We start from the raw sequence: 24,409 nt of genomic DNA on the forward strand, positions 1-24,409 counted from the left end.
GACCAGAGGTCACTAGAAGCAATGTCAGAGGTAGCTTTGTGATGTTCTCTTCTGTGGGCCATTCTCCAATAGGACGGGTTCCGCTGCTCCATGAGAGATCCGAGTGGATACTCCGTCTCATGACACGATATCGAAAGCACAATCTGAATAAAATGTAGTTTCTTGTATTGTACATAAGGGATCAGACCACGGAGGACCGTCAAAATGCTGAGTGTGATCTTGAAATTTATCCTGGACTGGTTCGGGGGATAGTTGAACAATTCGAATATTGGGGCGATATCGTCTTGCATATGGGTGTGAGAAGTCTGCCAGTGGTTTTTTGAGTCCATCATCTAGAGTTTTGGGTTAAATCATGTAAACATGCACTCAATAATACGCGTTAATATGCACTATTTACGTGACCTAACCCAAAAATCTCTATTATGGATTAAATTGGTCGCGAAGGCCTTCGTGTTAAACTTGTTTTTTGAGTCATCTGGAGAGTGATGATGAAACTTATCGGGAGGCCGTAGATGAGACGTGGGGGTGGGAGGGCAGAGAGAGAGTTGCAGTTGTTGAGCCTATTGGAGCGAGTTACAGCATCGTTGTCCTCTCCTACAATGGCATTGCTTCTCTCCTTCGCAGAGGCGGTAGCCGAGCATCTGGTCCGTCTGCTGAGGCACGCAAGTAAGATGGCAGAGCCCCTGAGCCTACCCGCGCTATCACGCGTGGAGAAGCAGCTTGCCGAGCTTTTGACTCGCGCGACCTCCCCAGCTTGGGCCTCGGCTCCTTCTTAGACATCCTCCATCGCAACGCCCAGGTGCGTACGTGGCGTGCGTGAGCCCACCCGCCTCCAGCTGGTAAGAGGCAGTACAGCAAGTAGGTGTACGACACTGCCCGTGCAAAGTTTGAGTGTACTTACCACCTCCGAGTGGCGCTCAATGTTAACTTTGTTTCCAAAATTGTGCGGGGTAATATTAGTTTATTATTACGAACTTAAAACTCATTTGTCGATAACTCGAATACGTTTAAGCGTTATGTAATCACTACCAATGCAGAGCACAACAAAGTGTCACGTAAGATGCATGGGTTTTCTCTTGTCACTCTTAAAAAATATCTGTGAATTTGGCAAACATCCCAAATGTAGATATTGAAAATCACCGTTAAAATTGAGTGTACAGCGGTGACATTCAGATAAAATATATGATAACACTATATATGCAAAGTGGCCAGGTGGCTCAGAGATCAAAGCGGTGCATTGGCAATAATGAGATTCTGGGCTTGAATCTGGATTTTGACCGCTTGGGTTGAAACCGAGGTCTCAAGTCTTATCAAGTCGATCGTCCGAGCCCAGTCAACAGCGACTGCACAAAATTACAGTCTCATTAAACTTTGGTTTTGCACTTCATTTTCCTAATTCCATCTCTGAGAATAACAATTTCAGCTTGACTCTCGTGTGAAAGTGTTGGCTCCTATTTTGTACAAGATAAAACGCCACCCCCCGCATTTTATAACACAGGGCCTGCACGGCTATGCGAGATTTACCAATGTATGATTTATTTGTCTCTTGACATTACGCCAATAGCGCATTTGGAAAACTAAAATTGAGAACGAATTTTGTGTTAGTTTGCAAACTTAAATCTGTAATATTTAATCAGTTTTCGTGCACTGCATTGTGAGATGCAGCTCCATGCGTATCGTTTAGCTTCAAGCCGGTGTTTGTCTTGCGGTCGCCTCGGTGTTGACGGATTTGTTGTGTCTGTAGTAGCTGTTGGAGGAGACTGGGGTTGTGATCTCTGCCCTGGGTGGATCTGGAGCCACAGCGGGAAGCTTCTGCCCAAAGCGCGACGAGCTGCATGGAGTTCATCCACCAGTGCGGCAGCCTCGACACCGCAGCGGTGAGACACGGGCCCCAGTAGGGACCACAGGGGCGGCTCAGAGATGGGGATAAGGATTTGGAGATATAGGGCGCTCGCGGAAATAAACTCTTCAACTCAAAGCGCCTTACAGCAACGTCTCATCTCAACCATTCCATTGCTCTGCGGCAGTCTACCCGAGGGGACCCCCCCCCCCCCAATGGCAGCTGTTCCTATTTGGCACGTGGTGCACGCACTACCGGCCTGTGAATGGAGATGTCTGCCATTCGGGAGCGATGTTTGAGTTTCCTACATGGTTTTTCCCCGATAAAGTAATTTGCAAGTATTTTTTCTGATTTAGCAAATTTGGAACATGATGCGGTTACACGTGGCCAATTCTATTTTTTTTTATACAGCGTCACAGGATTTTTATCATACATTGTGAAACAGATCTCTTTGTTTATGGTGAATAAACCGGCAACATTAACCAGGGCGGATGCTGGGCTTGAACCGAGAACCACCACTCGGCCATGTTTCCATAAATTTGTGCAGTCACATTAACGCTGTTCACGTCGTACGCAATGGACACTTTATTATTAGCACCACCACTGGACCTGTTTGGCTCCTGGTCCATTTTGAGAGGTCTCGTAAGGGCGACGTATTACAGTTTGATTTTATATCGGCACAGCAAATAGCCAATGGAAAACCACCCGTTCCGTGGGGGTGCTACGAGCTGGCACGGATCGGATGCGCCAGTGGAAAAGGGCTGCTAGCAACTCGGCCGCCTCCAAACGAAAGAGAGAGGGTTCCAGGTCTCTGTTGTTGGCTGTGTGCTCTGCAGCTGCCGGCCGTGGACTGCGCTGTGGGGCAGCACTACGGCGTGCATTCCTGCCGCAACCTTGGGCACGGCCCCGTGGCCAACCTGGTAAAACTGGCGCAGAAGGCCAAGCCCGGTGGCAGCAGCGGCGGTGCCCATCGGTGCGCCGTCTTGTACGAGGAGACGGCGCTGTGTGCTCGCGATTCGAGGTTTGGCAGCCCCCTCCAAAGTGCCCTCCTCCTCACCCCTCTGCTCACCTCGTGATCTGCCTGACCGCCATGGGTCGCTCCTCAAAATTGTTGAGTCGGCGACAGACACTTGGGGTTCTTTAATCTTTCACATCAAAGGGTCAGTGAGCCACACCAATATGCCATTGGTAATGTAACTTAAGGATTCAATGTTCAAGGCAAGTGATTGTCGAAACAAACTGATGATTGTTTGTGTAACACCCCTCTGGCAGTCCACTGCCTGATGAAGGCCTCGCCACGTTGCTTTGGTCATGGGGGTTGTTGCACCAAACTTTACCACGCTTGGTGAAGGGGGCGGGGATTAGGTTCAGGACTGGTTCAGATATCAGTCACCACTGACGTTAGCCATGGCTAGGAATCCAATTCGGATCGCCACGTTAGTATCGCAGTGCACAAAACATTGCAGCAGTGCTTCAGAAATCATTCCGAAGTTGCTTGATATTGCACACAGTTTGAATAAACCATCATTACTCCAAGACATATTTTTACTTAAAATGTTACTTTGTACATGCTGTGATCGTAATAAAGAGTTGTGCTAGTTAGTAGTAACAGCGCGATACATCGGTTCACTCGATTAATATTTATTATTAAGCTGACAATTCATGTATTGAATTGCACGTGTAAGAATCAACTTCTAAAAAATTGTATCCCTTTTTATTTTAATAGTTTCACATTGCCACTGCAGAGAGTCGACATGATCAGTGTAAGTTCAATAGAACTGACACACCTTGTGAAAAACCCAACGCAGAAGATCCCTGGGCTTGATATTCCACGAAGATCATGGTCCCCCTAAACCGCATCTGCACAAAACATGGCAGATGCGGATACCTGATGCACAAATGGAAAATTTAAAACTCTCCAGTGTTTGACTGTGGTCATCCAGAACAGATCGTACAACGTGAAACGACGCAATAGAAAATTAAAGTCAAGCCACAGTGTGATTGTGACCATGCAACCCAAACTATGCACGATATTGTGAACCACAGTCGTTTGTGCTCCTTCAACGGAGTAGGAATAGTAACCCTACACGAAGTTTCTCCTGAAGCCCTCTCGTCGTGACCAGCAGACCTCGGACATTGGCTTATGGCTCCTGAACATGTTGCCCTCATGCGCAGGAATAGAATAGCTCAGGGGTTGGCAATCTGTGTCTCCCGGTGCCGCATGCTGCTCTTTAAAGACTGTTTGGTGATGTTGTTTATGAAGGAACACTGTCTCGTATTCACCACAGTGCATTGCGCCTCTTTAAATATTGAGTTGAATAATCCCGGTAGTTGAGAAACTAAGGTAGTTGAGTACCCCGGGAACACGCTGTGGTTCGTGTCGCGTTAATAGCTCCGTACCGTGCCGTGTAACTCACTAAGCAGCCGATTGCTCGCGTGCAGTGGTAGTGCCGTGTTCATTGATAACACTGCACACTCCGTGCAGTGGTAGTGCCGTGTTCATTGATAACGCTGCACACTCCGTGCAGTGGTAGTGCCGTGTTCATTGATAACGCTGCACACTCCGTGTAGTGGTAGTGCCGTGTTCATTGATAACGCTGCACACTCCGTGCAGTGTTAGTGCCGTGTTCATTGATAACGCTGCACACTCCGTGCAGTGGTAGTGCCGTGTTCATTGATAACGCTGCACACTCCGTGCAGCGTTGTGTGAGGATGGCTCACTAATTGAAAGGGGAGTCGTAGCTATCGCACTGTGGGGTGGTCATCGTCCTCCTCCCCCTGGGCATGTGCCGTGTGTGTTGTGTGCGTCGTGAGTCGTGGCGATGTAAACCCGGGGTAGCTCCTCTCTCCGTCTCTTCGTTTGTTGCTGTCCCGGCGAAGCTCGAGTTGGTGAGCGCAACGCGTGGCAGATCCGGCTTCACCCGTTCCCACTCCTCCCAGTCAGCGACTCCCAAACCCCCACTCAATAATCGCAGATCACTACCCAGGTCCTTACGAACCAAATTATTTTTAACTAAACTATTTTTTGTATTCTTAACAATGTATCCACAGTTCAGTTTTAAAGTATAATTTTACCGAGGCACTGTATGTTTTCCTGGTGTGGACTGTGGCTGTTTTTGCTATTGTTTTACTGCCTTTCTCAAGCTTGGAAATGTATGTATGAATGAAATTGGAACTTATATACTTCATTTATTTACTAATTGACAAACTATTTTTATTTTACCAGGTAAGGCCCACTGAGCATATATAGCAGTTTTTCAGAAGCGACCTGGCCATCGCAAATGATAGCTCAACGAAGTGGCTTATCGTCACATGGACATTTATGGCAGACAAATATACAGCATGCGTGAGGGTTGGGATGGAACCCACGACCTCCTGCGTACCAGGGGAGGTAGTTAACATCTCCCAGCCACCGTGGTGCCCTGTGGTCACGTGAGGCCTTCCACTTCTGAATGGCTTGCGATGCATATTTGAACATTACTGCAAGCGTCTTAGCCTCGTTCATTCGGTATTCGAGGGGAATATTGCCATTTAGTAACTTTGTTTCAAATATCGTGCATTGAACTTTCGATTTTAATTTGCAATGTAATTGAGGGACTGTGCGTTGTCTTGTCGTGGTCTGGTGCTGTTGTTGTGTTGCTGAATTGCCCAAACTTGCATTTGTTGACAAATCGGCAGGAATCTATGTACTTTGTATTTTTAGCAACATGCTTACATTTTCTCCGTCTTGCCTCTCATATCGTTTTTGAACATACCTCGCTGACCCGCCCCTACTGGACATATGTGAAAAGAGCTTCGTAGCTCATTGGATTCCTCCAGGATGAAAAAAAGATTCTAATTAATCAGTGGCACTGCCAACAACCTGCATCCACACACGACTAAGCACCCCTTGTAATGCCATACACATGGTTTTTTTTTTTCCCATAGACATGTAATTCTGCAAATTTTCAGAAATATCTGCCGTATGCGAATTACTCCAGACAAGTTTAGAGTATTAAACGTGACCTGTTGTGACTCGTCTAATGTGTATCGCGTGGTCGTTAGCACAGAAAGATGCGTCTGGTAACGTCCTAATGGACCAAACATCGTAAAAAGGAGGCTGGGGCTGCGTTGTTCAGAGTGACCACCATATACGTGGACTCTTCTACTTGCGGACGAGTTAGGTTCCAGAAGTCTGTTCGTAAGTCCAACTTTACTCCTGTCGATTCCAAACATGTTGTACGGCGTGTACACTAAACACAGGGAATGGCTTTAAGAGTTGTATAATCTCCTGTAGACATAGACGCCACTGGTTCTTCACGTTGTGTAGATGTAGATGCCACCACCACCATCTATTGCGTGGCGGTTAAACTTATGAATCTCGGTACAAACAGGCAACTGGACATATGGAGAGGTTTCTTCGTATCTCTGAGACTTTCTAAGTTGAATGGTTGTAAGTGAAGGAGTCCCCGTAAATATTTTTGAGGACCACTGGGATCTTCAGTTTAAACCGTGAGTCTTGGAGTCATTAGACCAGAAAGAAGTGAGACAAAAACGACAGTAACATTGAAAAATATGTACACAGGGCAGGGAGGGCCCAGCCGCATGACAGGATTTATTCAGCGGTATTGTCACGGTAACAGAAACAGTGCTCCCGAATGAATCGCAGAATCCCCCGAATATTCCGCCTCAGGCGGGAGAATCTCCGTCCAGGCCCGCGTGACGCCTTTGGCCCAATCTTGTCGACGGCATCATCATCATCCTCCTCGTTGTTGTTGTTGCCTGGTTGGAGAGCAGGGCCCCGCCTGGCAAATGGACGCACGCGCCATCGTTAGCAAGGTCGGCTACGGTTAGCACGATCGGCTACGTACGGGTGAAAAATTATTTCAACGTACACACATGCGCGTATTCATTATGCCACCGTCTGCCCCATCGTGCATTCTCGGCTGTGCTTACACTGGTTGCTGTACTGCACCTCATATGTGTCCGGCCGCTCAAATGCGAGGTAGGAGGATGCCACACATCTCTCACTATGGCCAGTAGCGGAATGCTACATTCCTATAACAGGAGCCAATGGTGGTGTATAATTGGATGACCGCTGTTGACTTCCCACAAAATGGGATTCATTATTTGACTATAGCTCGGGTTGATAAATAAGCTGTTAACCTTCTTGACCTGGATTTTGAACTCACAAGCGTACAGTGATCGTGGAGTGCTATAACCGCAGCACCTCCAAGTGGGATGCAGTGCAATTCATATATTTATAATTAAGATATATATTTACTAGGAATGCATTTAGCTTCAGATTGGTGGAGATGAGGTTAGGGATAAGATATTACATCATGTGGAGCCCTGGGATATTTACATCTTCAAGTGAGATGAACTAAAGAGGTGAATGCCATTACAGAATCCTCATTTCACAACTCCTCATGAAACAGATTCCCCGTTCTTACAATACAGAACTTGTCTCATCTGATACAGAACCCAAATCTCATGTGACCTCAGTATTTTTTACTTCCTTTCAATCGTGAATACCACAGTGGGAATCAACAGTGGTTGTAATATGAAAAGACTTGCCCTTGCTATAGGAATGTGTGATTTACTCAAATAACTAATTTATGATGACAAAGTATCAGGAGACACTTTGTCTGAATGATCTCCCCAATACACATTTTTCTCAAGGTGCACTTCTGCGTGGAGACTCACTCTTGTCTCGTGGCCGACTCCATCTCCTCCTCCTCCGCGATGACGTCATTGGTGCCACCACTTTGGGGAATTTTTCAGACAGGCGTGTTACCACACAGTCACCCGCCGACTCCACTCCCCACTCCGACTCAATTCGCCAATCCGAGTTTGAAGCCCACTCGCTCACAGAAACTGATCCTGCAGTATTCTGATTTGACCAAGTGGACTCCGAAGTCTGCTCGCTTGCAGCAGGGACTTGACAATCTCCCTTGCTGAGACGGGGGACTGCCGAGAGGCTGCAGGCCGCCACCGCCTCCGTGTCCATGGCTGGGCAAGGCAGGAAGTTCGCTTGCGGTGGCACGGCCCTGCCGCCCCACAATAATGGGTGGTTGAGGGCCTCCGTGGGTGTGAGGCGCTGTTGGGGATCCCACCTGCCAAGGAGGCAAACGGAGGGAGTCAGGTGCCTGTTGCATTCTAAAATCGCTTCATTGAATCGTGGTCTGGGGTGAAATGCGCAATTCTATCCTCAACACTTTTGTCAGAAACGATATTTATTTAAAAAAACGACGAGATGAAGAAACGATGCCCCGGTGTGACACAAAACTTTGCAGTCCTAGCCCAAACGACACGTGAGGTCTAAGATCGTTTCCAGTAATGTTGATGGAAGCCGCAAAGTGATTTATATTTCATTATTTGTACGAGGTGAAATGTAGACAATAGTAACAAGTCTCTTACTGAAGGCACCCGCGGAGAAAATTGATGAACTTTTGATTGCGGGTTCCCAGAACCGCCTTCAAAGACACGGAGCACGGGACGATCCGTTTCCCGTTGACGACGGGGCGATTCTTTTTGTCTGTTTATCGGAGAGAGACAAAGAGAGAAACACTGAATTAGTTGTGATGATCAGTACAATGCAGCAGCGGTCCTTAACCCTCCAATTGCGATGTTTGCAAATATGATTCCATGTTGGCGGTCGACTACAGCCTGTCATCCCTCCAGGGTCGATAAAATTTGTAACCGTTTGTGAGACGTTTTCAGTAGTCATGTGGAAAGGATGGCTCCTAAGCGTTAAAGTGAAATTCCCACTCTCAACTCTGGGCCACAGGAGGATGAACAATGAACTTTGCCTGCTCTTGTACATACTGTTTGCAGATATTTATCTCTATCATCAGGCGTTGCATACATATTTGGTCTTTAATTGATGACGTGGTTACTACGTGCGGCTTCGTTGCTCTCCAACACAGGCTCTGAAAGCCTCGGGGATTAACAACAAACCACAATAATCATAACAATAGTAATCATTCCGAAGGACATCAGCCTGACGCTCTGATTCTCTGGTATTACTGACGAACCCGAAATCTCTCTTTACTTCTTTACTCATGCAAATGGTGCGTGATCACGCAGTGAACACGTCCACTCCTCTCCCGTGTACCGGCAGCTGAGCGACATTTTTTGACCAGTGAAAGGCCCAGAGGATGACGACAGCCCTGCACGTAACCAGCTTTGTCGCATGAGCCATCGCACAGCGGGTCTGTACGCTGGTGGATCGTCGTGCGGCATCAGTCATAACCAACCCCCTGCTGCTGCTGCTGTTGTTGTTTATCGTGGACTCCATCGTTGGTTCAAATTCGAATTAAACCCTTCCTCCTCCTTTATATGGCGCAGTTGGAACGGTCCCATGGGAAATATGACGCCCGGTTCGGTGGTGCCGTATCGGGCTCGAGGTTTGTTACAATAAAAAATACAGAATTCATCAGTATGTATATATTATAATAATTCATATTTGTAAGGCGCATTTCATCCGATGATCCCAATGCGCCCCGTGTATGGAAAGCAGGGAAATGAGACGACCAAAATGAGGAAATGAGACGACCAAAACTATGGGGAATAGGCCATTTTACCGAGGTGAGTTTTCATGGCGAGATTTAAATAGCTTTAAAAATTCTGTCATGTTATCAGAGGCCAACGCGTTCTATAGTCTTGGAGCTGCACTGGCAAAAAGCCCGATCGCCCTCAGGAATTGAGACTTGACCTCAGAAAACTGAGTAGAAGATCTCAAGGACCTCATTGGTGTACATGAGTGGATCAGCTCCTGTAAGTATTGTGGGGCTAACCCACTGACAGCCTTGTAGCTCAACAGCAGGACCTTATAACCAACTGGATATATATGCAATGGTGTTTTCCTACGCGTCAGATACCTGGATGAGATAGCCGATGTGGTCTTCCGAGCTTGTCTTGAAGAGCGGGTTCCCGAGGAGCATCTCGGCCACCACACATCCGAGTGACCACATGTCCGCGCTGCATGTGACCGGGAGCCCAAAGTACATTTCGGGGGCCATGTACCACATCGAGCCAAGACACCAAGCGCCTAGCAGCACACGGACAGACAGGTGACCAAACAAGGTGGCACTTGCACATTATTTACCTGTACTTGTGAAGTGCAGAATAGATGAGGGTATGCACACGCAGTCACGTATGGCACTCAAAATACGCACAATGACAAAGATCGCCCACGTAAATGCGTGTATCAGCTGGGTAGCACTTAGAAATGTAAATTATTTTCATTACACTGGTGCCAGCTATCATAGAGTGCAGCTGTTGTGTCGCGAGAGTTCTCTGCGGTGAGTAACAACTTCTTTAAAAGCAACGGCGCTGCAACGCCTCTCTGAATAAAATTAACGCCGAGCCGCTTTGCGCGTTTCAAGATTCAGTGATGAACCGGGGACACCTACCACCACCCTGTAATGTGCAGACGTCTCGGAACGGGAAAAGGTTAAGTGAGGAATGAGGACAAAGGACCTTAGGGCTGCCATGCGATCTGTACATTTGCAAACGTAAATCACATGTAAATCACACGTAAATCAGCCATCCGCGACGAAAATTCCAATGGGATTGGCTACTGGCTCCAGACTTGTTACCGGTTTACTGGTTCTTGTTTGACAACTACCCTCCTCAAAACTGGGAGGTTGAGAGTTGAAATCCTGGCCAAATGATTGACGAAATGTAACGTTTGAAGGTTATCAGTGTCACTACCACACTTTGTTTAAGCGGTGCTAACCACCACGCCACCACAGCACGAAGACAAAGACCCCCTATATAGCTTAAACAGGCTCGTAGCACAGCGTGCTAACTGTTAACACCACCGCTCCCCACAAACACTGTGACATGCACACACACATGCTGCTACACACGTACACACACACAGGGCAGCTAGATCACTCACTTGGGCAGGTCTCGCTGATGCTGAGGCCAAAATCCGTGAGCCTGATATTGCCACTGATGTGGTCTTTGACCAAGATGTTTGCCTGCAAAAAAGACAGAGTGGTTGTCAGTGAAACTCGTGGTGTGTCGGTGAGATTGCGTCTTGTTGAATTGGTTCATGGCGGTTTACTCAAAGATTTCATGTACTCATTTTTGTTGAACACTTACTGCCCTTTGAAAATGTAATAATGCTTGAAGATCTCCCTACCCCATGCCGTGTTAATCAAGGGGGTTGTATGGCCATACCTCACCATGCTGCTCAGGGGGCTTTTGAAGGCAATGGGATCCAGGACCGGTTCAGATATCACCCAAACCCTGGTTTTAGCCGTGGCCAGAAATCGAATTCGGGTCATTAACCTCTGAGTGCAGTTTGCGAACTACCCCACCACTGCTACGCCCATCATTGAGCTTTGGCATTCGGAATTGTTGCTTAGAGCAGTGGTCGTTGTTGTTTAACGCAAATTAGAAAATATTAAATGTTCCGCGGAGCGTTGGTTGTTGAGAGCAAACAGAGATCCACGTGAAAAGTTGTATTTCTATGCAAGTTTTGGCTATCTGTGTTTATGAAATAGCAAGTCGTGGCATGAGTGTTGTTGCGGTGTAGAATAAGATATCTCGAAATCCTGTTACTAAGGTTTACAAGAGTGTTCTCACATTCTTAGTTCTTTCGGTAAGAAAGAACTAAAAATATGAATTACTGGCGTCACGAAAGCTTTAAATCAAAATTTAAGAGTGTTCTCATTTTCTACAACTGCCCGAACTGAGGCACTAACTCCATACTGACGGACAAAAGACGCAGCGGGCTGCTTAGTTTACTAACCGGCTTCAGGTCCGCGTGAATGATGTGCATCGCCTTCAGCTTTGCCAGGGCCCGCAGCATGGAGCCCACGTACGGCTTCAATTCCGTCATGTATAAGCCATAGGTCTCGTCCAGCTTCTGGAGGAGGTCTCCGCTGTGTGACGGCACAAAACGTGAACGGTTACAGTTTCTTCCTGCTTGTGACCCATTCCCTGATTGGCCCCTTGAACAGGAGCACACGTGCAGTCGCACGGAGTAACCATACAGGGTTGCCGCTCAACTCAAAAGATAGTCAATGAGGCAGGAAGGCATTATAAACGGTTATCTCTGACCATGGAGCCGCGTACAAAGACAATAATTCTAGGGAATTCTGAAAGCCTACGGACATTTATTCTACATCCAAATGATTCATGTGTGTGAACACACGGACGCATCGGTGTTTGGGGGAGCGGTGGTGCAGCATTTAGCGCGTTGCTCTACAATTCCCGCTCACGGCCAAGACCAGTGACGATTATCTGAACCAATCCTGGGCCTCCCCTAGGTCGACTCAGCCTCAAATGAGTACCTGGTGCGGTGTGTAAACATCGCCACTGGGGAGACAAAGGCTGCCGGGCGTGGTGCTGCCCACCCACCCCCTCGTGTGCCTTGCCCGTCTTCATAGGCGCTACTTGCTAACAGCACTTGCCCCAACAATCTTCTCAGGCTATACTGGTTAATTTTTGTCTTTGGATCGGTGTTCATCGGACGCCATGACACTCACCTGATGAGCTCCAGGACGACGCAGTTGTGTCCCCGGAAGGTGAAGTTGTCCAGGAGGGTGACGATGTTGTTGTTCATATTCTTAGATTTTTCGGTAAAGTCACGTTGAAGAGAAACAACAAAATAATAAAATATATATAAAACAATAAAAAATTCTCACGACGTTTCGACCATAACTCAAACGGTCATCTTCAGGTGTGTTGGTTTGCATAAATTTATTTGTATTTTTAAACGGCGCATTTATTTATTTATAAAAAACGTTGGCGTCACGCGCAGCGATTTGGCAGTTTGCCCAGGACTAGTCCATCTATTTTTTTTTTTGAAAAGAGGAGGGGGGAGACGAAATTTTTTATAATGTATGCTGTCTGAAAGCTACTGTAAGCGTGAACAATCAATTAAGAACTGAAATGGTTTATGAAATCTTTCCAATGATTGCTAAGATAGAATCCATCTTCTCGGTTGAAATTGTCTCTGTGCTTGTATATGTGGATAGCCTCATGAACGAATCTCTCATGGAAGCCAGATGGCTTACAAAGAACCTCCGTCTTGGAATAGTCAATGGCATGTGAGCCTACTGAATTAGAACAATGATCTGCTACGGCCGAGGTGTTGGTCCTACCGTGTTTAAGGTCTGCTTTATGTTCACGAATGCGTTCCGAGACATGGCGTTTGGTTTCTCCAATGTAACTACTACCACAAAGGCAACTTAGTTTGTAGACACCAGGGTATTGTATGTCCGGAATCACATCTTTTACAGACGGAACCAGATCACGGATTTTATGTAATGTGTTGAAACGGACCTGGATCTTGTGTTTATTCAAGATTTTGGAGATCTTTTTTGTGATCCCAGCAATGTAGGGTAAAGTGATGGTTTTGAAAGGCTCCTCAAGAGGGTTCTTCTTCATGGTTTGAGTGATAGCTTTGCGGATTGTATAGTCGGAGTAACCATTAGCCCTAAGAGCTTGGTGTACGTGCTTGAGTTCACTGCTTATGTGTTCCTGGTCGGATATGCATTGGGCTCTATGATACAGAGTCTTGATGAGAGAATTCTTCTGTGATGGATGGTGGTGGGAATCCGGTTTCAGATAAGCATCCGTATGGGTAGCTTTCCTGTAGACAGAGTGGCTCATTGAACCATCAGGTCTCTTTTTAATTAGGACATCCAAAAAAGGTATCTTGCCATCTATTTCGACTTCCATGGTAAATCTGATGGCTGGGTGTATGGAATTGATGTGGTCGAAGAATTGGTCTAGAGCAGGCCGGCCATGTGGCCAGATGACAAAAGTGTCATCCACGTACCTCTTCCATAAGGTTGGGCGCAGAGTGGCAGTCTGGATGGCGTCAGTCTCAAATTTCTCCATGAAAATGTTAGCTATAACTGGAGAAAGGGGGGAGCCCATTGGGGTGCCCTCAGTTTGTTTGTAGAAAGTTCCATTCAAAGTGAAGTATGTATTGGTTAAACAGTGTCTCACCAGGGGGGGTACCTCAGTGTTTAGTCCTTGATGAACCAAGTCTTCAATGATTGCAATGGTGTCAGGTACAGGAACCTTGGTGAATAAGGAAACTACATCAAAACTGACAAGCAGGTCGTCTGGGGACAGGGAAATACCCTTGATTGTCGATACCAGGTGAGTAGAATTTTGTACCGCAGAGGTGGTCTTTCCAGTGAAAGGACGCAGGATTTCAGACAAAAAACGAGCTAGTTTGTAGGTGGGGGAGCTGATAGTAGAGACTATGGGACGAAGAGGTGTATCAACTTTATGTATTTTTGGTAAGCCGTATAATCTTGGTGGCCTGGCAGCAGAAGGTTTCAACGAAAATTGTTTAGATTGATCAATTAATGCGGTTGAATCAGAAATTATTTTGTTGGTTTGTGTGACGAGGCTGTTGGTGGGATCTCTTTTTATTTTTGTATAACTACCATCGTCGAGTAATTCTTTAATTTTGTTGTTGTATTCTATTTTATCCATGATGACAGTAGCATTGCCTTTGTCAGCTGAGAGGACTACAATATCATTCCTATTTTTTAATTTATATAATTCAAAACGCTCATCTTTGCTGAGGTTGCTAGCTGGCATCTTAGCGTTTTTTTGGTAAGCCGTATAATCTTGGTGGCCTGGCAGCAGAAGGTTTCAACGAAAACTGTTTAGATTGATCAATTAATGCGGTTGAATCAGAAATTATTTTGTTGGTTTGTGTGACGAGGCTGTTGGTGGGATCTCTTTTTATTTTTGTATAACCACCATCGTCGAGTAATTCTTTAATTTTGTTGTTGTATTCTATTTTATCCATGATGACAGTAGCATTGCCTTTGTCAGCTGAGAGGACTACAATATCATTCCTCTTTTTTAATTTATATAATTCAAAACTCTCATCTTTGCTGAGGTTGCTAGCTGGCATCTTAGCGTTTTTGAGGGTTGCAGCGATTTCAGATCTTGCTACGTCTGCAGCGATGTGACCCAGGCCCCTGAGAGCAACGTCTACTTGGGCAATTATATCATTAACTGGTATGTGTTTAGGTGTGACTGCAAAGTTTAGACCTTTAGCTAAAACGGATTTCAGACCATCGGAAATAGAACTGTTACTGCGATTAATTACGACTTTATTAACGTCTAACTTTTTGGTGTGTGGGTCCGGTCTTTTGTTGAAGAGGAGGTTAAATTTGGAAATCAGGTTTTCCTTACATTTGATCGACATAGTAGCAGCTGAAGAGGCAGTCATATTGTCTACATGTTCCCAATCCGATGTGGACATTATTGCCGTCAATGATAAGTGTGATTTGTAGAGTGTCTTGTCTAACTGATCTAGTTCTGTGCGTATAAGTCTGATTTTTTCTGAGATAAGAGCTAAGCTAGTTTTGAAAAGAATTCGTTTCGCATTAGAAGAAGTTACAGCAACAGAGGTCAGTGTAAATGCGATTGGTATTACCCCAGAGTCGCGGCATCTCTTCAGGAAGGTGAGAGACTGGATAAGCTGAGCTTTCTTATCCCGGAGTTTGTTGAAGGATCTTAAAGTTATGTGAAAACCCTCCCCGTAGAGGCGATTAAATTTTGATTTAAAGCTTTCGTGACTGCAGTAATTCATATTCTTAGTTTTTTCGGTAAAGTCACGTTGAAGAGAAACAACAAAATAATAAAATATATATAACAATGTTTTTTGTTTTTTATAAATAAATAAATGCGCCGTTTAAAAATAAAAATTAATTTATGCAAACCAACACACCTGAAGATGACCGTTTGAGTTATGGTCGAAACGTCGTGAGAATTTTTTTTATTGTTTTATATATATTTTATTATTTTGTTGTTTCTCTTCAATGTGACTTTACCGAAAAAACTAAGAATATGAATTACTGCAGTCACGAAAGCTTTAAATCAAAGATGTTGTTGTTGTCAGGGTCCCCCTTGCTCTGCAGGATCTTCATGATCTCCAACTCCAACTGCTGTCTCTTGTTGTTGATGCTCTGGGGTGGGGGGGAGAACGCACGGAATGAGAGTTGTCACCTCGCTCTGAGCATCGCAACACGCAGGGGCGGAGGCAATGCTCATTCATCCTCCATGAGTGGTCCTAAGCCAAGAGTGTGAATCCCACTGGCTGAGGGAACCATTAAACACACCGTGAACACGCTGTTTGTGTTTAGTTTGTTGCCCTTCCTCTGCACCTCCGATTAGCATGGTCGGTTACATACGGTGCGAAAGAAGTTCAACATTACATACTTACAATGAATGTCAGAATCGGCATGTGTATTTATACTGGAGGAATTTGATGAGCTGCAAATAACTTTTTCACAGACGTCCAGTAGGGGCGGGTGAGAACGTTACAACAACAAACAAAACAAAAATACGATAGCAGTGCAAAGTAGAAGAAAGGTAAACAAATTACCCAAACGCATGTAAATAAAAACAATCCTCATCCTACTGGGCAAAAGCCCACCGAGGAAATGTAAGGTGTATATTGTGTTAATATTCGTGTCAAAACTCGCACAGGAAATCCCCGCTTTTGTTTTTTTTCCCCCCACGAGTAGGCGGAGCGTCGCCTCTGCTACCCGTCGCCCGACTGACAAAGCGTTCCCCTTCACGAGGACAATGCGGTGGCCGTAGTCGTCACGCCGTCTCACCACGACTCGTGCCGCAGCATCTTGATGGCCACCTCTTCCTTGCTCTTGTGGTCGACGCAGCGGAAGACCTGGCCGTAGCTTCCGGCCCCGAGTCGGGCGAGCACCTCGTACCTGTAGACGAGGTGCTCGCCTGTGACCTGGAGGAAGATCACGGAGGAGGTCGCCACTCGCCGCGCGCTATTTCGGGCCGGTACTCGCGTACAAGAAATCTGGTTTGATCGCACGTGACTTACTGGGATTCGCATCCAAGACCCTACAGAGGGTTCGGCTCAGTGCTTGTGACACGGACAACATATCTTTCCTGAGCCATCTAACATCCTCATGCAATCGGTAAGTAAGCACATTTACTCTGCGTAGGGATCAATAATTACGCACGATTACCGTGTGCGGTAGTGGTAATGTCGTTAAGTAAGCACGATTGCCGTGTGCGGTAGGGGTATTGCCATCAAGTAAGCACGTTGGCTTTGTGTCGTGGTGCTGTCCTTTGCAGTGGCACGTGGCCCGGTTGGAATGTGCAGGGGGGGGGGGGGCACCGTATCGGAGGGACGCACCGTGACGTAGTGGTTTTCTTCGTTGTCATAGCCCTCATTGTTGGGGCCACGTGCAGTGGAAGTTGTTGTATATGTGGGTGTGTGAAAATTGATGAAAAATAATTAAAATTAAATGAAATTTGAAATTTGCATAATTAATCCGAAATTATGCTAATTCGTGTACTTATGCGTGTAACTATGCTAATTAGAGAGGTAATCGTATTAATTTATACGAGTGGGTGTGGTTGTGTTAATGATAGCCTTTATGATAATCAGGCCCCGCCTCGTTGACGAGGTGGGGTTATCAATCAGGATAACGCAATCAATCGTGTGCAGTTACACTAGTGTCAATTCGGCCTCGTTGTCTAACTTCGTATTATTGATCAGCATAATACAATGATTCTCGCTTTAACACTCCCCGAGTGTTCATATTTTAGGTCCCATGTTCATATCGTTCGCTTTAGTTTAATGAGTGTGTATTGGTGTGTTTATAGTTTAGGTTCCCGAGTTCATATCTCGTCGCAGGATACAGATCTTATGCAAAAATTTCAGGAAAGAATCACACGACCACTTCTGTATTAATCAATTTATTTTCTAATTAAACCTTAACTATAATATGTATGTGAACTCTCAATATCGGAACTTCAACACGGTATCCCCACGGTATCAAGACAGTATCATCAACGACTGTACGATTTCACTTTGATAACACATGGACCCCGCATAAAGCGATTGCTGTTAGTGAGAGAGAGAGTCAGGACATGCAAATGCTATGCTACACAAAAGCTTATACATTATAATATGAACGATCATTATGCTTGAAATGGTCAGCACATTATGACAGGTGATTGATTAACATGCAACGGTATTCATATAAAAAGACAATCAAACAGTTATTATTTCCAAAGGCATAAATGTAACAACAGATACACCGGACAGACTATAAGATTACCGAAATGGCTTAGTGTGAGGGTATGCGGTGGAACGTGTTATCTCACGGGAGATTAATTAATTAATTCGTGAATAAGATTGTATGATCAGAAAATCGGTTTAGCACGATTCCTCCCCGGGAGCGTAGCTCCGTAGCGAAGGTGCCAAGGGTTAATTCGTATTGATGGATCGGTTGGTAACTTATGCGATTAGAAGTACAGTCCAAAACAAAATATTAAAGAGGGAAATTATGAATATACTTATAAATGACGGACTGTTATCACACGATCGATGCTTCCACAGCCAGATGGTTCACGGACTTGAGTGTTCGCTTCTGGTTAAGGACCTGTGTATGTTTGAGTGATATGAATTATTTTGAATAGTCAGTGTTTGGAATTAATTATTTGCGTTGCCATACGCTGAAGTTGGCATCGCTTGTAGGAGAAGTAGCCTCGCTCCCTTTAGAGCGGCGAGGTGTGTGGGAGTGCATCATACGTATCGCCGCCCTCCTCCACGCAGCAGCCAGCCTCTGTCCACGGGGGAGAGTTGCTTGATCGCTCTCAGTTCTGCTCACTGGACACCTCTCTCCACTGCTGGATGAGCTGCGCGATCACGCTCGTGCTGGTTCGCTGACAGCAGTTTCTCTCCGCTGTTGGATGAGCTGCATCGGCACGCTCCCTCTCTCTGGGTGGAGAACTCGAACGTGCTCGTTGCTGGTTTGCTGAAAGCAGGTTTTTCTCCACTGCTGGATAACTCAAGTCGCACGTGCTCTTGCTCTGGTTTGCAGAAGCTCTTGCTTGGTGCGTCGGTCGCTGGCTGTGCAGCTGGACTCAAAGTCGAATAAACGTTCAGCAATACACGTTCAGCTCTTTTAAAATCACACTCGGTGGCGCCTCACTACCCTGCGAGTCTTGCAAACATCAGTGGGTAGCGACGGGGCCACTTTGGCTTCTGCTCGCCGCCCCCTGCTCTGCAGCTCGCTGGCTGGCGACCTGTTGCTCTTGTTCCCGATTGGAACTGCTCCTGAGCCGACCCACTGGTCGAACTCCCCGCGTTCCGACCCCTCCGAGTCGAACTCCCCGAGTTCCGACCCCCCTGGTCGAACTGTTCCGAGTTGCTCCTCCGAGTCGAACTGTCTCCCGAGAGTCGACCCCCCCGGTCGAACTCTGGTGAGCCGACCCCCCCCCCCCCTCGGTCGAACTCTGGGGTTTCAATGCTCAGGATCCTCTTTTTATGCCCAAAAATCCCTTCACTCGGATCCTGCCCACAAGGCGGGGTTTCTTTCGATTTTTGCTGTGTCAGGATTTGTCCGTATGTATCTGTGTCCGTGTGTGTCCGTACGTGTGTCAGTGTGTGTCCTTGTGCATCACCCACGGTATATTCCGTTGTCATACTCCTACCATAAAACCCACAAGTAAAACAATCAAATGTTATAAATTGTCTCGAAGGCGCCTCTCTGTCTGGGTGCACAACCTGGAGGGAGGGGCGATATTCCCTCCGACTTTCACCGACGCACAAAGAAATGGTTAAAAAGTTTTAAGTTAACATTTCATTTCATCTGAGTTCCATAGTTATGATTCTGTATTAATCCAAGGTCTGAGTCAGCTTCTCGTTGTGTTTGACTCGTGTTTCCCCAAGTGTATACACACTCCTACCCCGCGCTGCAGGGATACAAAGACGGCCGGGATTTCCCTTTCTCTCCGACCCTGGGTTTAACATCGCCCTTTGCTTACGTTGCAGTTTTGCTGTGCGCTTGCATTTCTTTTCCTCTCTACTCTTACTTTAACCCTGCTTATTATTTGCGTATGGGTGGAGGCTAGAGCATTTATGTTGACTTCGGAAAACCTGATTGTTATAGGCTTCGGGTCAAGTCGTATAGAAATTATTAAAATATGGAAATACATTTCATATTAAATTAATAGACGGGTGAGGGTTACATTGACATAGCTTGTGGCAGGGTTCAATTGAAGTGGGTGTGAAGATCAATAACTTTAGCCTACCCTGTCGTTAAATTCCGACTTTAAGTTACTTTAATAGTAATGCAGAACCAATCAGCTTGTTTGACTTAACTAGATCTAGGCTAACGCAACCTCCCAGTGACCCTGGCTTTGTGTTTACGTCAGCCCCTTGCAATCCGCTGCGCTCTGCTCTCTATCTGCTCCCTCTGACCCTGGGAGGGGGTCAAGGTAAATATGACCTCCACATGCCATGCTGAGGCCTGGTTTGGTGTTTTTATTCATTATTAAAATTAAAAGAAACAATAGAAATATGTATCTATATGTATTGAAAAATTACTTGTTAATATTAAGATGGAAAGGGGGGCATATACAACAGCTCCCCCCCCCCCCCCCCATTGACACCACAAGGGAGGAGGAGGGAGCAGACATCGCGGAGTTGCCGCTCATCTCCCGTAGTAGCAGCAGCAGCAGCAGCAGCCAGAGAGCCCCACCACGACTGCCGTGCCACGCGACTGTCACTGCGACTCCGGGAGTCGGGGCTCTCACCACCACCACCACCACCGCCGCCCTTCTGCGTCGACTCACAGCGGAGCTCCACAGCAGCAGCAGCAGCAGCGTGACCCCTGCCGACCCGCGCGGTCTTCTACGCCGTCTTCTTGCACGGCGGGGACATTGAGTTTGCGGCTCCTTACGGCGTACGGACGTTTCAATAGGGGTTAAAAAACACAATGTCTCTGTGTGGTGTTTCTCCCTTGTCATGGGGATTTTGTAGGATGAACGGTGGAGATTGTTAAGGGGTGACCGATAATGTCTGAATTGGTCTGTAATAAGGTAGGGCACTGATAAGGTAATGACGACACGTGTGCACTAGCGATGAGAACATTGACGCACTTTTGTCGAAGCGTTACTGAGTTTCAAGTCTCTGTTCCCGACAGTTTTGTTTGGTGGAGGGGATATTTGGGGCCTCCTGACAAAGACTTTTCTAGCTAAGCTCTACTAGCATCATAGAGTAACAACAACAGCAGCAGCAGCACTGTCCTCATAATAGAAACACTCCTCCTCCTCCACACGTGCGTGCATTCACTTACTGCCACCTAGACACCGCTGGAACTTGTGCAGAGACATTTCGTGAGGTTCAAATGTCAAAGTTTGTGCTCAGAGAGCCAGCCGGAGCCGTCGAGAGTTTGCGGATTGGAGATGCCTTTGTCGAGGCAAGACGCAGCCACACTCGGGCACAATTAGAACCTTTAGATAACTGCAATTGTCTGAGGACTTTGAGTGCACGAGTTATGTGAAACAGTTCTCGGTGGCAATTGTTATTTTGTTAGTTTTAGATGTTTGTTTGGCCTCCTCCATACAATTGTCCTACTGGTGGTGTATTTAATGGGCTGTGAGCTGCTGTTGGTCATTGCTGGTCGATGATGATGATGTGTGGATGTTCAGAGTTGGGACGTGGCGGTGGTGGGGAGGTGAGGACAGAGAACTTTGGGCATAACCACCCTGACTCTACTCCACATTATCATCATCACATTCAACCTCCTCATTATCTCGCTGCTGCTGCTCATCATCATAGACTTCACAAGGCAGCAACAACAGCAGCAGCAGTATGATGTGTGGGGTGGTGGGTGCCTTGTGTTTCGGTTCTTAGCAATGTGATCACAAGTTCCACATCGATACCCAGACACGCCTCAATTACATTCTTTGGCGGGAAAGTTTATTTAAAATCTTTATTTAAAGCAGTCCTGGGCACAATGTGAGGAGATATGTGTTGCTGGATGTTGCTGTGCTCGTGGATATGAAAGAAAAGCGAGACCACTGTGTGTTGTAAGGACAACATTGTGGTGCTCACTCTGTGAGGAGTTTGTGTGCACCTTCCCAGGCAGGGTCGCCATCCGAGCCCCGTGGTCTCATCGCGGCCTACCTAAGTATTGCTTCCTGCGTGTCTGCCGCATTATTACCGCTGATTTAAGTTGTTGTCGCTGTCCAGCTCATTATATGACCGCTCCATCTTCGTGAACCAGCGTGTTGGGACGCTAATTCACTACTTTGAAGGAACAAACGCGTGTTGTAGGATGTGGCAGTGCATTTGTCTGCGTGGTTGTTGATACTGCGAAGGGGCAGTGGTGGCTGCTGAAGTGCGACTTCTGGAACTTCTTCCTCCTCCTCCTCCACACATTATTTTAAGTGCACCACAGTACTCACAATAATTATTAGTCCATCTGTGGGTTGTATGAATGTCTCCTAACGCCGTGTTGGTCACAGGAAGTATTTGACTATACTTCACCATTCCTGGTGGGTGAGGGCTGGGGAAAGCCCTCCGATTCTATCCACCACACGGGGAATGTTAACAACACGCACTGCGCTTCTGGCCAAATAACTCGCACGGCATGGCAAGGCCCTCATCCAGCAGTGGATGGACCAGGGCTGCCCACGCTGCCTGCGTTGTGTTTGTGAGCGAGGGTGTGGGGAGCGGTGGCGCAGCGGTTAGCGCTACGCTGCGCTACGAACCCGGCGACCCGAGTTCGATTCCCGCTCACGACCACCAACACCGGTGACGATTATCTGAACAGGTCTTGGGCCTCCCCTAGGTCGACTCGACCTCAAATGACTACCTGGTTGCGGTGTGTAAACATCGCCAATGGGGGAGACAAAGACGGCCGGGCGTGGTGCTGGCCACCCACCCCCTCGTGTGCCGTGCCGGCCTTCGTAGGTGCTCGCTAACAGCACTTGCCCCTACAGTCTGTTAAGGGTTCACTGGGGATCTTTATTTTTGTTTGTTAGTCTGTGAGTCTGTGTGAGTGAGTTACTTTGTGAGTTCATGTGAGTTACTCCGAGTCTGTGTGAGTGTGTTACCCGGTGAGACTGAGTTGAGTGGGAGTGACTGTGAGTTACTGTGTAAGTCTGTGAGTGTGTGAGTTACTCTGAGTCTGTGTGAGTCTGAGTGAGTCTCCGAGTGTCTGAGTGAGTGAGTGACTCTGTGAGTCTCTGAGTGAGTGACTCCGTGCGTCTCTGAATGTGGCTCTGTGAGTCTGTGGCTCTGAGTCTCTGAGTGAGTGACTTTGTGAGTCTCTGAGTGAGTGACTGTGAGTCTCTGAGTGAGTGACTGAGCGTGAGTCTCTGAGTGTGGCTCTGAGTCTCTGAGTGAGTGTCTGAATCTCTGAGTTGTGGCTTTGTGAGTGCGTGCGAGTTTCTGAGTGACTGTGAGTCCCTGAGTGAGTGACTGAGCGTGACTCTGTGAGTCTCTGAGTGCGTGTTACTCTGCGAGTCTGTGTGTGTGTCAGAACTAGTATGTGAGTGTGAGTCTGTGTGTGAGTTACTCTGTGAGTCTGTGTGAGTGAGTCTGTGAGTGAGTCTGTGGGTCTCCTTGAGTGAGTGTGAGTCTGTGTGAGTGACTGTGATTCTCGGAGTGACTCTGTCAGTCTCTTGAGTGTGGCTCTGTGAGTCTGAGTGAGTTACTCTGTGAGTCTCTGAGTGTGGCTCTGTGAGTCTGAGTGAGTGACTCTGTGAGTCTCTGAGTGTGGCTCTGTGAGTCTGAGTGAGTGACTGTGAGTCTCTGAGTGTGGCTGTGAGTCTGTGGCTCTGTGAGTCTGAGTGAGTGACTGTGAGTCTCTTGAGTGTGGCTGTGAGTCTCTTGAGTGTGGCTCTGTGATTCTAAGTGAGTGACTGTGAGTCTCTGAGTGTGGCTCTGTGAGTCTAAGTGAGTGACTGTGAGTCTCTGAGTGTGGCTCTGTGAATCTGAGTGAGTGACTCGTCATCACCATCGTCATCAACATCATCACCGTCGTCACCATCTTCATCACCACCTCCATTACCCAGGTGCCATGGGGTCGACACGCTGAGATGGGATGGGTGGCCAGCACCACGCCTGGCCGCCTTTGTCTCCTCTCATTCACCGAACCTGGATACTCATTTTAAGGCAGAATAGACCTGGGATGGGACCGAGATTGGTTCAGATACTCGTCACCGATGTTGGCCGTGAGTGGGAATAGAACTCGGGTCGCCGGATCCCGTCGCACGGTGCGCTAACCACTTCGGCACCGCTCCCCATGTAATCCTCACTTCAAGCACACACCTCATCACCGACACAGCTTCCACATCGTCATATCCACCACTCCTCCCCCAGCCCCATCGCTTACAACACTCTCACCCCTTCCCTCTCCACAATGCCGATGCACCTCACACTCCCCACACCTCCCATGCTCCCACCAGCAGCTTCCACTCTCGATGACGCCTCCTCACAATACCCCTTCACTCCCTCCCATCGGACCGCCATTCTCAAACTATAACTTTTAAACTAAACTATATTTTGATTTAAAGCTTTCGTGACTGCAGGGATTCATATCCTTGGTTCTTTCGGTAAAGTCACGTAGAAGGGAAGCAATTAAATAATAAAAATATAAGACAAAATTCTCCCGACGTTTCGACTGCAACACAAGCAATCATCAGGTGATGATGATCATCAGGTGATGTTGCAGTCGAAACGTCGTGAGAATTTTATTGTTTTATATTTTTATTATTTTATTGTTTCCCTTCTACGTGACTTTACCGAAAGAA

This window comes from Petromyzon marinus, unplaced genomic scaffold (genome assembly GCF_048934315.1).
Source record: "Petromyzon marinus isolate PM22_M1 ecotype Great Lakes invasive population unplaced genomic scaffold, UKy_Petmar_22M1.pri1.0 PM_Scaffold_13, whole genome shotgun sequence".
NCBI lineage: Eukaryota > Metazoa > Chordata > Hyperoartia > Petromyzontiformes > Petromyzontidae > Petromyzon > Petromyzon marinus.